This window comes from Desmodus rotundus, chromosome 5 (genome assembly GCF_022682495.2).
Source record: "Desmodus rotundus isolate HL8 chromosome 5, HLdesRot8A.1, whole genome shotgun sequence".
Taxonomy (NCBI): domain Eukaryota; kingdom Metazoa; phylum Chordata; class Mammalia; order Chiroptera; family Phyllostomidae; genus Desmodus; species Desmodus rotundus.
In genome coordinates this window covers 147,867,524-147,883,034 of record NC_071391.1, presented here as the reverse complement: position 1 = coordinate 147,883,034, position 15,511 = coordinate 147,867,524, and the positions used below count along the sequence as shown (strand labels likewise).

General features: G+C 42.8%; 1 long non-coding RNA gene across 1 annotated transcript in view; it reads left to right on the top strand.

Moving 5' to 3' along the window:
* The first annotated feature begins 1,225 nt into the window (after positions 1-1,225).
* Positions 1,226-15,511, top strand: part of LOC123478927 (uncharacterized) — a 158,903-nt gene continuing 144,617 nt past the window's right edge. Inside the window, exon 1 of the long non-coding RNA XR_011651297.1 lies at positions 1,226-1,339. This is a non-coding gene — a long non-coding RNA (uncharacterized lncRNA). The remainder of the gene's footprint in view (positions 1,340-15,511) is intronic.

Below are 15,511 nucleotides of genomic sequence, written 5' to 3'. Positions count from 1 at the left end.
GAATCTGCAAGTCTTGTTCTTGTTCCCGGTTCTGTGTTACCCAGTGGGTCAATGCCTCCTTCAACCTTTCGATCTCTCCCATACAGAAAAGGTTCATCCTGCCCTTTCAACGATAGGGTCTGAGGAAGCACAGGATGGCCCAGAGTGCCCGGCCCCAGACCCACTGCAGATGAACCTGTTTTCCCTTCCTGGAAGTGAGAACAGCTACTTTAGGAATGCAGAGGCTTGCTTCCTTCCTTTCAGATGAATCTATAGCAACAGGAAACAAAGCACAAATTAATTTCCCAGCTGGTCAGCCTGTGCTATCTCATGTCCTCAATAAATCACGTAGTAAACACTTGATCTATGTTTGCCGAGTGCGCTGGATTCTAACATTGTGGAAAAAATCAGTAAGGTTTCCACTGATAAAAATGACATTTTTGATGAGCACTTTGTATAAATGGTTGGGCTTAAAGAGCTTCAAAGTTTGTGACCCCAATAAATTCAACTTTAAAACAGTAGCATTAAATATTATCTTTAACTCTGCTGTCTTTAGCATTCTTGATTTGTTTGAAACATTGTTTCCTTAAAACCAACCTATTCCTATATGTCTGACAAAAGATACTAAGCTAATGTAGGATCCAGCTGTTGGCACTCTTATCTTCTCTACTTTGCTAGAAATATTTATTTTAATGGCCTGAAGCATATACTTACAGTCTCATATTTTGGGGGTTTGTAAGCATTGTGCTTGCAGGGGAAGAATGATCAAGTTCTCTCATTTCTTTTTGTCCTCCCTGGCATTTACTGGCAAAAGCCCATGCTTCTCTGGGTACAGTATTGCCTGGTTGGTCTGACCTGTGTGGCAGGCTGTGATTTTCCTCGATTTCTGGGATTAGAATGAGTGCCTGGAAACACATTCTGTCTCCCAAGATACAAGACCATTGAGGTTGCTGGGAAATGAGCACAATTAGCATCAGCTCATTAACTGCAGTGGCTCAAAATGCATCCCACGGAGAATGTGTCCCGATGCAGTCAGAGGCGTGCCCGTTAGCCTGCATCTGCGCGGTCACCTCTCCTCTCGGTGTCTCTGAAGAACACACTCTTGATAATGGAAGCAAGGAAACTAGAACACCTTTAATGAGCAATTAGAATTGACACACTGTCTCAGTGTATACTGTGTTAACTTTTAGTGTATGTATTCATAGTCCTGTTTAATTTTGATTTTTTTTTTCAGCTAGCACTTATTTGAAGAGAATTTCATGAATATTTTTGAGAAGAAGCCACAGTCCTGGCTTAAGAGATTCAAGGGAAACAGGAGAGCTATTTCGCAGCCCTCCCTCCACCAGCTAAATGGCCCCAGGTGAGCTACTTTATAGGTGATGAGGGGCTGGGTGAAATCAGTGCATTGTCATGGCTGAAGAAGCCTCTAGGGAACTTTAAAAAATAGCAATTCTCAGGCACTGCCTTGGATCAATTAAATCAGATATTGTGGTGTGGGATCTGGCGTTATTATTACTAATATTATTTAACAGCTTCTCCAGGTGCTTTACTGTAAAATCCAAATTGAGAACCGATGGACTAGGCCATCTATAAATTTTACCCCAACTTTTACAGTCTGCGAATTCGTTTGGGTTCCCAGGGCAGGGGCTTCCTATTAGACTCCAGTCTCCTTTTGCGAACGGTTGGTGGCATTTCCCTTGTCCAGTTTGATATTTAAATATTAGTTAGGTAATATGAAGCAGTAGACGTCATGATTTCACACTTTCGAGGTCTCTAACAGTAGATGGCTGCAGAGGGGGGCAGTTTTGGTATAAGCTGGGCTGCTGGTTGAGAGACAGTTCCGCACACCGGTCAGCGATTTAACTAGTGCATCTGTGCCGCAGGCCCGGCCGACTCCTCAAGGGTCCATGCCTCAGCACCGAGGTCAGGACCAAGAGTCCTGAAACAACCGAATAGCATCCTTTAACAGGACGTGTAGGCACCGCCAAGTAGAGATCCAAATATGAAGCTGTTAGGTGGCACTAATGTGCCCTGGGATAGGAAACGTGGATCTAATCCAACTCATTAGAAAGCCAGAGTTTTGAGCTGTGCATGAAGCTAATAGTAATACCTTTTCGTTGGAGTGTAGCGACACTTGGTTGAAATCATTCATGCGAAGAGCTTAGCTTAGTGCTTGGCACATGACAATCATGTTTCAAAATGTTATTTATTGTTACTACTCCTGTTATTACTGTTGTTGTTATTTTTATTATTGCTCTCCGGCCAAGGATGGCTCCAGGTAAATTCTCAGTCCTGAACTTATCTTCTTGTCATTCAGTGGGATCCATACTTGCTGATCTAGAGGCTGCAGGCTGTGGAGAAGTTGGGGACTGAGAAGCCTGTCTCTCAGGCCTTCTGCCCCTTGGATGAATCACAGTTGTCCCAACCCTCTCAGAAACCCCTTCTCAAAGGTCTTCATATATTCACTCATTCATACATTCATTCATGTATCTATTCCCTCATTCCAAGTAATACTTAGGAGTTAAATATTCTGAACCTTTTTTCTGAGGCAGAAATCTTTGTATTTAAGCCTGAAAACACAGCTGCTTCATTCTCTGCTGCGTTGAGTGTGAGAGCATGTTTTCAAAAGAACCAGGAAAAGACCTCCCACAGAGAAAACTGCTTGTTGCTTCCAAGGCCCCAGAAGCCACTCCCTCATGCCCCAGTTCCATGTGCAGGGGACTCTTCCCTCCTGGGAGGCTAGGGGAGGCTGTCAGGGTCTAAACTGCAGACCCCAGCCCTCAGTCCGGCACTGAAGGTAACGGGGCTTCTCTCCCCCTTATATTTGTATCAAACTACCACCTGTGTCTGTTACGTTAGTGGACAGGTGGCACGTGCTTGGAAGTGTGACCAGGGGGTTGACATCCCGAGGGGGAAAAATGTTATTTCCACAGAAGCAAAGGGATGAAGAAAGTTTTCAACCTCTTGTTCGTGCCTTTGTATTGGTGAGTCTCTCCCTCGTTAAGGTCTATGAATCTCGGTCAGACTTTTAATACTTTCATTCACGGGCCAAGTGCTGCAGAAAGTGACAAGCTGTTGGAAGTGTCACCCACACAATGCAAGGTGTTGAAGAGACTCGCTGTGTCCTTTACACATGAGGTCCAGTGATGGAAGAGGACACGTGAGGGCCCTGTTGTTTCACGATGTCCTTGGTTATCATCCTTCTTCTTTCTGAAGACTTGTGTACGGGTCTCCGTAACTGACAATAATTACGTGTTCAATTTGGTCAATCTGTTCACTTTTTGTGGCCTGCTACTTCCCTGTTTTGCTGATTTTAAGAACTGATTCCACGTATGTAGCCTTAGTTAACTTGAATACTGTTCTTCTGTGGATCTCCAAGGGACACAGGCTGTTTTCGCGTTTGGTTTTCGCACACCGGGACCTCAGTGTGCATCTCTGCCCTGGGGCACCTGAAGGGAGCTGCAGTTTTGGAAGGGTTTCCGTGTATTGGCACACTCGTTGCATTGAAGGGTTGAGTTGTGGAAAATCTTGATTTGCCTTAAAATACCTTTCCTAGTTTTTATAACAGGATACATGTTTGTTGCAAAAGTTTTTGAAACAAAGAAATGACAATAAGAAAACTAAAGTTATTTTGAATCTGACTATGTGTGTGTCAGTATACATATCATTGTCCTTAACCCCTCTTCCCTGGATCTACTTATCAAAATTATATTCTGTTCAGCATTGCACCTGCAATTTTTATCATGTCGTTACATTTTTTAGCATTTTTTTCAGTTTTATTGAGATATAATTGACATACAGCACTATATAAGCTCAAGGGATATAGCGTAAGGACTTGACTTATATATATGGTAAAATGATTACCAAATTGCATTTAGTTCTCATCTATTACCTCATATACTTACCAAAAAAGAAAAAGACAAAGGGAGTTTTTTCCTTGTGGTGAGAACTTTTAGGATTTACTCTCTTAGCAACTTTTAAATATACCACACGTCAGTGTTAACTCTAATCACCATAGCATACCTTTTGAAATAATTATATTTAGTGGCTGCATAATATTCTGTTCTTTGGATATTTAACTTAACTATTCCCTTATGGTTGGTCATTTGGTTTGTTCCAGATTTTTCACAATTACCAATAATGGCATGAATAGAAAATATGTCCAGATATGGTTTATAAGCGATACTGATAACATGCCCAGTTGTTAGTTCTAAGCTCAACCAGGGCTAAGTCTGGCAGTTGTGTTAGTAGAAGGTGGGAAGTTTATGTCTCGCTATTAACTTTTATCTGATCATTAACATGTAGCTTGGTTTGGAGCTTGTTCACAAGTATGCAACAATCAAATTTTAGAGCACTTGCTCATCCCTCACAGGAGACCCTGTACCCGCTAGCAGTCACTCTCCTTTCTCCCCAGTCACCAGCTGCTGGCAATCACGAATCTGCTTTCTGTCGCTATGGAGTCACCTATTCCAGACATTTCCTATAAGTGGGATCGTCCAATATGTGGCACATTGGCGATGTGCCTGTCTGGCTCCTTCCCCTTAATGTTGTCAAGGTTCATCCACTTTGTAGCGTGTATCGGTGCTCCATTTCCTTTTATGGCTAAAGAATATTGCATTGTGTGCCTGCAGCACATTTACTCATCTATTCATAATTGATGAACATTTGGGTTATTTCCATTTTTGGCTGTTATGGATAACGCTGATATGAAGAAAGACAGAGGTTTGATACGGTCAGCAATTTGTTCATTATCATTCAGTAGATGAAAGATCTTAAATGCAAAGACTTAAGTTGATAAAAATCAAAGATGATTCAGAGTCCAAATTTATAACAACTATTTTATGTTCCTTCCTGACGTTATTACAAACTCTGACTTCATGAAGTCTCATCTTGTCATGTGACTTCTTGGGGCCAGGTGAACTTGCTGGGTTCTTATTGGTGAGACCCAGAGTGGTTATAACCATGGAAGTGGCCCTCTCTGCAGAATTCTGCCCTAACCACACACATTGCTGGCTGGCTGGGCAACACGTTACAGATTTCCATATTTTAGCTTAAAGCAAGAAGATAAGGGGAGATCTGTTTAGCTTTCCCTGCTTACTGGCTCAATCATAAACCCTCTATTTTGCAGTGCGTAGATTTTAAAAAAAGCAAGTTATCTAAAATAATATTTGGGGGCTTCTTCTGAAGCTTTACAGAGTTTAATACCTCCTATCAGCCTTTCTCTCTTGTGTTGCCGAGGAACAGAAAATAAAATCAAGAAAATAAGCACCAAAAAAAAAATCCCACAAAAATCATAAAGCAAGAGGGGGATGGTTTGAGGGCTGCTATTGTTTTACGACTCATGTCAATTTCTCTCCTTTTACACTATCCAACTGTGCAAAGGCCCGCAGCTCCTGCAAGTAAGAGACGTTTTGGAGAACAGCAAAGAACCGAGGAGAGCATCTAATTTCACTCCTTGGAAGGTACTCCCTGCAGTTCCACCCAATGTAAACAAGAGTCTCAAAATGCAGAGGGGAAACACTATCCTTTCTTTTCTTCTTGCAGCTCCAGTTAACCAATATTTAACCATTCAGCTGGGAAACATACACGCTTCATCCCAGTAACAGCTTCTTTTACACAATGCTTTGTTAGGGAGAGCATAAAAAGGGGAGCGTGTTTGAAACATTTAAAACAAAGCAAACTGTACCAGCTGGCTGGAAGGAAGGCAGACTTCCTGTGGGCACGATTTCAAGCAGGGGCTATAAGCAAAGGTAAAATTTTGAGCTCATGTTTCCATTAAAAACAGGGATTATGATTTTGAACCTGCTGTTCAATGTTCTCTCTCTCTCTCTTTTTGCAATTGAAAAATTCCCAGTGTGTTAGAAATAAAATTTACAACGAACTTTTCTGACTTCCTGCAGTAGAGCCGCAGAGCTCAACCATACACTAAAGCTCCTGTACAATGACTCTGCTGCCAAGGCCCAGGGAGGCTCTGGGGTTACTGCCTCGCAGCAATGGGTTGCAGGAACTCTTTGTTCTAACTCCCCAGGGGGTTATGTGATTGGGGCAAACCACTTAACTTGCCAGTGTCTGAATTCTAACTTGGGAAATGAGCAAAAGAGACTTATCCACGGGGGTTTAAGGAAACTAATTAAGGTTTATAAAGACCCTCTTGGATGAAAGACAGTATAATTGTTACCATAGATAATACGACTACAAATTTCCAGGGCATCTGTCCCCCTACAGAACCCAACATACTTCCTGTATATGAATCTATTTCAACTTCACTGCTCCCCCATGAGGCAGAAAGAGGAGGGTCTCAACACTCTACATTCTACAGGGGGAAACTGAGGACCTTGTTGCCTGACTCCCAGGGGGATGCGTTTTTCACAAATTCATATTGTATTTTAGGTAAAATCATGGAGAATACTTGATTTTATGAGTCAGATTTGTCTCCCAAGAGAGCTGGGTGCATATTTTCACTGCTCAGTCATTTGTGGAAGAATGAACTGCTCCGTGATATCTTAACATAGTAGATAATAAAGAAAAAACAAACACTGAGAAAAAAAAAAATAAAGAAGGAAAAGAATAACTCCACAAAACAGTTTGGTAATAACTAGTACCTTCCTGTCCCACCCGGACACCAACACACACACACATACACACGGCCTTTGGGGAGCGACAAAGGCTGTATATTTACACGAATACAAAGTACTCTCCAAATGGCAGTTTAACTTATCTTGATGGAGCATTACCAGTATATTAAAATATTTCTATAAATTACTCAGCTGGCTTTTATAATACTGTCCTGCCCTATTTTAAATGACTAGAAAGTAATATTCTGCTTCTAATTGGACTCGATACAACATGTTAGAATACATTGCTCACTTTGAGGAAATATAATGACTCTTCTGGGCAATTTGGGTGCCACTTAGTCCATTGGATGAGGTGATTTTCTAAACGGTGTCCTAGAATTAATGCGCATTGGAAAGAGAGTCATTTACTCCTTTCAGGCTTTACAATGGAATTCAATGGTGAGATCTAATTAAAACACCAGTTGTGTGATTTTTTATGCTTGATCAGTCCCAGTAGTGGAAGATAAGCTGAGTCAGACTTCCTCCCCGGGGCTGCAAGATCCTGACGGATCTGGTCTGTGCCATTTACAATGTTTGAATTAAAGATTCCATTAATTCTACTTCTTTTCTGAATAAGCCAGGGAATTCTAGAGTGAATGGAGTTCTGTACTTTGGGGGGAGATTTATTTGAGTCCCCATTACCTCTTCTTCCCTACTCTGTGGGATCTGGTGATTAGAATGTCCTCACCTGAAATCTGTAACGTGTGGCGAGACTAGTTGAGAAGGTGGGCTGCTGTTCTGAGAGCCAGGGGCCCTTGGGGGTGATGTTGACACAAGGAAGCGGTGGGGTTAAGGACTAGACTATGGTCTGGCTTATTATGCGTCCCGTGGGTCTTTCAAAAGAGTATGTATCCTGTTGTTAGGTGGAGTGTTCTATTAATATCGATTAGATTCTGTTGATTGATGTTGTATTTGAGTTCTCGTGTTTTTCTTAAAATTAAGTTTGACGTCTTTCTGGTTCTTCGTATGATATATGATTTTCAACTGAAATCTACTAGATGTTTTGGGTAATATAAAATTCTGGATCTTGTGTAAACCTCCTAGCTTAGCTGGCTTCTCTGATATTGTTCTGGCAGTGGAAGAGGGACATGCCGTCTTATTACTGCCAGGTAGGGGTAGACGCCCAGCTTCTTCCCTCACCATCTACTGACACCTGAGATGGGGGACTCCTCATAACTGTTCGGTGGGGGTGATGGTTCCAGAATCAAACTATGCCTCCATTGTTATTTCCTTGACTGGGAGGAGGAGGAGGGAATTGTTCGTTACTGCTCTCCAAATGGCCTCCATTGACACCATGGGACTTGGTTGACGTGGCCTTCTCACCACCGAGCAGTGGTAAAAATCCTGACTCTGTACTGGGTCCAGTCTGCCACTACCTAACTGGGGAAAAGAGCGATACCTTATTCCTGCCAGCTGGGGGTGGAGGTCCAGGCTTCACTGACACCGTGAGTGAGGAGCTCATTTCCACCTGACGGGGATGAAGTTCCGCTTCCCTGTCTGGTCTTGGATCCACCCTGACAAAACCATTGGTATTCCCAACTATCGGTATTGTTTGCTCTGCGTACAAAGTACCACATGTTTTAAGTGCACCGTTCCAAACACATTTTCCCCATAAACTCTCTAATATTTGGTGCAAAGTTTTACAGAAAATTAAGTTTATCAGGAACATATAATCACTTTATAACAGTTATATCTACTATCTCGGAATATGGGAAAAGACAGCTGAGTGGATTTATCTTTCGCGTCCCCTGACTGAAGGTATAAAAATGAAAAGAGCAGAGGAAATGGAAGAAATGGAAGGAAGAATAAGATAGTTAAACAAATATAGAGCAATAGACATGGAGGATAGACAAAGACAATCCAGTGCAAAGATGACGGATAGCCTTCAGTACATAGTCTGACAAACGGGACTGAAAGTTGAGATTGATATGACAGAAGAAAAGTTCCATGGAATAAAGACCTGAGTGGGTAAGCTGGAAAGGCTGCTATATCCTAGGAAAATAATAAGCACCAATCACCAGGTGGACATAGTTTGATTATGTTGAACTTCAAGGATAAAGAGTGAGTTCTTATGGCAAGATAGACAAAGAACATCACAGATAAAGAGAAAAATAGCATGCTGCCTTCAAGGATTTTTGGTATGTGGCAATAAAAGAAGGTGGTCTGATATTATAGCATTGAGATGGTTGTTTTGCAAGTAGAAAACATTCATCATCAATACTGTATCAAATATTTCAGGCAATGAAGCACTCACAAGCCTTTTCTAGGGAACAACAACTGGATGAGATTAGAAATATAGAAAAAAAAAAAAACACAACCACCTATGGTAGTCAGAATAACCACCCCACCCCACCCCTGCCATGCCCAGATGTCCACATCTGAATCCTCGGAACCTGTGAATATATTACCTTACATGCCAAAAGGGACTTTGTAGATGCAATTAAGTTAAGGATCTTGAGAGGGGGAGACTATTTCGTATTGACCTGGTGGTCTCAAAGTAATCACAATGGTCCTTATAAGCAAAAGAGGGAGGGGGAGGATCAGAATCAGAGATACTCGAAGACGCTATTCTATTGGCTTTGTGGATGGAGGAAGGGACCGTGAGCCAAAGAATACATACAGCCTTTAGAAGCTGGACAAGGCAAGGAAACATATTCTCTGCCAGAGCTTTTAGGAAGTACTCAGTCCCGCCAACGCCTTGACATTGGACCAGTGAAATTCGTTTTGCACGTACAGTGTACAGAACTGTAGGATAGTAACCTGGTGTGGTATTAAGCGCTAAGTGTGTGAATACACCACCCAGACAATCTTCTGAATAAAATCAAAGAGAGATAGAAATCTCCCAGAACTCATGGTAAAAGGGACGGACAGTGATGGAACTAAGACAAACTAACTCCAGGAGTTATGGTTTCAGGATAGACAATAAATGTATAGTCTAATGATAGATTAGTTAGGTGAATTCTACTGATAGACTGCAGAGAAGATGCTATAAAAGTAAACCTAAAAACGAATGGACTTCAATGAAATGGAAACCTGTTTCCTTCTCACACAGCAGTGTGGGCAGACAAGTCTGGGACTGGTTTGGTGGCTGAGGGAATCGGAGACCCAGGCTTCTATTACTGTGTTGTTCTGCCATCATTCATCTGTGGCTTTCATCTCATATTCCCACGCGAGGCCTCAGCTGCCACCGTCATGTTTGTGCTGCAGCCCGTGGAGAAGGGACATAGGCAGGGACGTGCTCCTTCTCTGTAAATACAGAGCCCCAAAATTGTATCCATCACTTCTTCAACATTTTCTTGCCCAGACTTTGGTCACATGGCCACACCTACCTGCAAAGGAGGCAGGGCGATGTAGTCTTTAGCAAGGGGGTCTTTTTTTTTTTTAAGTAGGGTATCTTATGCTCAGCTAAAACTTTTACTATAATTGAAAAAAAAGAGAAACCAGAGATTATGGGTGAAGAAGCAGTGTTTGCAACTCTTGATAATTTAAAAATAATGATCAATTTGAGTTATGGAGTAAGGAGGGATAAAGTGAACTGCTTCTGCCCTTACATTTTATAGCAGGAAGTCAACCCACTGGAGGCATCTAAAATTGAAACATGTACGTAGTTGAAATTCAACATAAACCTTTTCATAATCATCTTCTGACCTAAGAGTGACTTTTTAGGAAACAGTTCTTATAGTGGGGGAATGTTTCATATTCAGCAATTACTTCAATTTTACTTCACTTTCACTTTGTGGCTAAATAAAATTAAACATAATTTTTTAAAGGTAAAATAAATGCATATTATGATTCAATTTTCATGCAAGTCAATCTGTCTTTCTGGAGGTGTGAACAGACAGAGTTAGAATAATAAATAATGTTAATAAGGGACATAGGATTTTAGGCTTTTTTTCTTTCTTTGTTAGACTTGTCTGCATCAGTCGAATTTTTATAATGAGCACACATTTGTAACAAAATGATAAAATCGTTGTTCTGAAGTGCAGTTGTTGCTAATGTGAGAAAGAAGGGATTTTTAAAGTTTTATGAGAAGTATCACAGAGTGTCTTTAATTAGTATAATATACAAACTTGAATTTCTAAAAACCTCAACGCTTCGTAACACATTAATTATGTTTGCTATTTTATGTATCACCTTTCTGCTTTCCTGTCATGGTTAGCAGTAAACCCCGCCAACCCGAAAGTGAAGTGCAGATGTTTTTCTTTTAGAAATTCCTGCGTAGGCAAGGATCTCCAAGAAGCAGAGGAGGTGGTGACAGCTGGGAAGAGAATAGGAGGCAGACTGAATTCTACAGATTGTGCAAAGAGACAAACCCATAGATTCAGCCTGGGATGGGGGAAAAGAGGGAGAAAGATAGGGAAAGAAACATCTGCGTGTGAAAGAAACATCCATCGGTTGCCTTTTGCACGCCTCCGACCAGGGACCCAGCCAGCAGCCCAGCCAGCAGGTGCCCTGACTGGGAGTCAAACTGGCGAACTTTAGGTTTGCAGGTCAATGCCCAACCCACTGAGCCACACCAGTCAACGCCAGCCTGAGACTGATAAGAGAGTGTACCAGACGTGTCAAACCTGTCACCCTTCTAAGAGCCACACACTTACCCCAGAGCTGCTGTTTCCCTGAACGTGGTGTTTCCTACCACCTAACTTTATCGTTCTGGCTACAGCATCATTGCTTATTGGCCCAGGATGGGAACTTAATCGAGGGCAAGCAGCATTTCGGTTGACTGCTGATGACCTATGTCAATTTGGCTTGAAGATATGGTGTGTGCAGCCTCTGAGTTGCGGTCATGTCACCGGTTGGCTTCCCACGAAGCAGACTCTGAGAGGGAGAGTGGAATGTAGAAGGTATCCAGGAGTGCTCCTGAGATTCTCATCTGGGGCAGGGGAGCGGAGGGAGGGGAAGGAAGCAGAAAGGGTAGAGAGAGCCCGTGAAAGGTGCTGTGGTCTCAACACAGGACTCACCAGACACTCTCTGGGTGTCCACCCTTCTGGCGTCTCTGGGCCACACTGGGAGAAGAGCAGTTGTCTTGGGCCACACATTAAATACACTGCGACACATAATCACAAAACATCTTGTAATGTTTTAAGTAAACGTACGATTTTGTGTTTGGCCGCATTCACAGCCACCCTGGGCTGCATGAGGCCTGTGGGCTGCGGGTTTGGACACCCCTGATAAGGTGTATTGGAGCTGGAGCCACCCTCCAGAGATGTCCCAAATTGGGACACGAGGCCTAGGCCTTAATGCTCTCTCTCCGTCACCCCCAGCTTTCCCGGAGGGGGACAGTGCCTTGGGTGAGGCCCTTCTCTTCAGTGAGGCAGTCTCTGTCGTGGGCGGTCTGGTGGGGGCCGTCTGCCAGCAGCACGCCCAGTGGCGACAGAGGAAATCCCTGTCTTCTGCAGGGACCTGGGTAGCACATCACAGTATTTGTCCACTACAGTGCTTGTCACTTTTTTTCCTGGCAGCCAGAGATCTATTTCGGACTTTCAAGTAGGTAATGGAATGTGCACGGTCATTGCCCACAGAAAGAGAGTGTAAGTCGCTGTGCGGAGGGGGCGCCTGAGGAGTGTGGCTTTAGAGCCCTGGCACGGAGGCTGTGCGTGCACCGGGAGGCCGCCCGGAGCCGGCCCGCACCCTCCCGGTGCGAGCTGCGGAGCAGATGCCTGAGCTCCTGTGGCTGAGCCCTCAGGGACACCTCCAGGTCCAGTGTGGCTCTTGATTTATATACATAAAAATTCCCTTTTAGTTCTACCTGTATTCTTCTTTTAGGTAGCAGCCCAAAGATCTGAAATTCTTTGGTCCCCTACCCGTATGCAATTCCTTGTAGCTTGATCCACGCCAATGCAAGGAACCCAGAAGGGACAAGATACGCGTTATCCTGTTTTGGAAGCCATTTATCTACAAGGTGGGGCAAAAGTAGGTTTACAGTTGTGAGTACACGAAACATAGAGCTTCTTCTTGTGTTGGTATTTATTAATTATTGTATGATTTTCCATATGAACAACCGTAAACCTACTTTTGCCCCACCCTGTACATCTGCATTGCTGTGATAACGTGGCCCCAGGGGATGCCATGCTAAGAAGAAAGGCGTATGTCTGCATTTAATGACCTTTTATGACATTGATTTAGTGCCATGTCTGTGTTCTTGCCCCGTGTCAGTCATTCTGGCATTTCACTGTTTGCTGGGACAAAATATTCCTACACTGGATATTCAGCTAGTAAGTACCCCGAGAGTATTTAGTTCAATGAGTGAGATGGAGCATTATTTACTATTGACCTTCATAGTAATATTAATAATATAAACATTTATTGTGGACCTATTACATGTCAGTGACCATGCAATGTCATATGATAGGTAAGTGTTTTTATCCCCGTTTTACAGATAAGGAAACTGACGTTTAGGGGAATAAGTATGTTGCCAAAGGTCACAGGCTGGTAGAGCCAGGCCTTACCCCAGGCACGTTGCCTCTAGACTGTGCACTGGACTGTGCACCGATCTGTTCTGCAGACCTGCAGGGTGACGGCGCCGATACCTCTGCGCCGGGCTTCTGCCGCGTTTGCGGGTGGAGGTCGGGCAGGCGCTGTGCTCCACACCCAGGGGCGGCTCGGTTTGAAGTTCCACCCTGTGAATTTCCTCTTCAGACGCCCCTCTCCGCGGTCCTCTTTGAAGGGGCAGAAATATTATAGGACACCAAACTCTAGAACTAATTCTCCCGAGACGTTGCTGGATTGTTGAAAGCGTTTAATCCTAGCAGAGCAGATATTGGATGTCTGGGAGCCGCCGTGCTGGAATCAGTGCTGGTAAGCCAACCATTTTACCTGGCCATTCATTCCGTGCCTCTGACTGTCTGTTTAACGAACCGGAAACTTTAGATGTTATGATTTGTGTGACCTAGAGAGGTTGTGATGATTCATGAGATAAAACAGGTGGCTTCACCTTTGTCTGGCAGGAGGAGACACAGTTGAAGCCCCCAAAGGAAATTCCCCTGGAGGGTGTCTTCCCTTGCAGCGACCCTGTTTAAGGGATGCCCCGGGGGCAGGATATTCTTTTTGGTGACCAGAGGGCGGCCCTCACAGTCGTGCGGCAAAAGCTAGCTGAATTTTACAAGCTGGATACAATCCAAATAAGGTTTATTTTACTCATTTTGTAAATCAACATGTTACAGTTGGGAAAACGTGCTGAAATACAGTTTGGGGCGAAAAGCCGGGGCTCCAGCTTCATTTCATCTCCTCGCTGGCCGTTTCCTTTCAGGGCGTTAGGCAAACCTGCAGGTGGTGGCAGTGTAGTCACCTCTTTGTTACCTTAAATGCCAAAGCCTCTGCTAAAGGGTTGCCTAGCAACCCTGGTCTCTTTTGTATTCTTTTGTAAAACGGTGTTTTTGTATTGTACAATGCGAAATTTTTTGTTTGTATTTGTTGGTGATTTAAAGTGAGATTTCTATCTGTGTGTTTGAATCCGACAAATTCCATGTGGTCCGTCAGACCTCTGACTAGTAATTATCAGAGAGCGAAGCCTTGTTTGGTGAAACTGCAAGCAGTAACGGCCCCTCAGTTGTAAAGGCGTTTCAAAGTCCTGCTGGAGAGCGTAAAGGACTCAAAGGCTGCTACATCTAGTCCAGTTGTGGGTTTCTTGTCAAATGTTACTTTTTTAATACATATATTATTAGTGCTCTCATGGGCTAAATCTACTTTGAATGAAGATATTTTAAAGTTGCTTAGTACTCAAAGCTATAAGTAATAAGAAAGATGCAAAATGATATAAAATATGTGTAGAATATTTTTCATTATTTTCTCCCAGAACTTATGAACATGATGATTTATGATTTGCCATTTTTTAACTTTAAATGAGGAAGTCATTAGGTTTTCATGTGATTTACATTTTAATCATCATCTTTGAACTTGGCTTTCCTTAGTGTCTCTCAAGGTTTTTTTAAAGATTTTATTTATTTATTTTTAGAGAGAGGGGAAGGGAGGGAGAAAGAGAGAAACATCAATGTGTGGTTGCCTCTTGCATGCCCCCTACTGGGGACTTGGCCTGTAACCCAGGCATGTGCTCTGACTGGGAATCAAACCAGCAACCCTTTGGTTTGCCGGCCGGCACTCAATTCCCTGACCCACACCAGCCAGTGCTCTCTCAAGGGTTGTGAAGGGTGATATCCAGAAGGCTTAAACCTCTGTACGTGTTCATGGCAAAAGTCATGATCTTCTTAAAGTCTGGGGATTTTAGCTTCTGATCTGGAGAGATAATCTTTTTTTTTTCTCTCTCTCTCTTTTTTAAAAAAAGTTTTATTGTTATTCAATTACAGTTGTATGCCTTTTCTCCCCATCCCTCCACCCCACCCCAAGAAGAGATAATCTTAAGGCAAATATTTGGCTGTCCCAAACATAGAAACCAAGTATGTGTAAACAATGAAACCCAAATATAGAGCTGAGGTGGAATTTAAGGCCTTCATCCATGCAGAAGATTCCTAATTAGTAATGTCAGGATCAAATAGAAGAAAATTTTTAGAAATCCTTTCAGTAATCTGGAGCTTGTATTAAACAGTGCTCAGAAGCTTTTAAATGCTCTTGCATTTGCCAAGACTTTACTGCATAGGACTGTTTACATAAGTAACTGAGTTAAGCAGTTTCCCTGGATGGTATACCCAAATGTTCTGTGGCAGAGACAAGACACAGTGGATCATTTACTTGCCAGTGGTGACTTTGGAATAACCTCTCATCTGCAATATGACAATTGTATTTACTGTACCTTCTAAAAATTAAAAACCAAGGGTCCTTATGACTTTGATTAACTTTAGCCTTAAATTCTAGCTCTCTAAGTCATCTCCATTTCTCTCCTCATCTATATGGTCTGTTCAGAAGGTGTCCAGCCATGTAATATGAAAAATACACACATTTATTGAAGAAGATACAAGAAACAT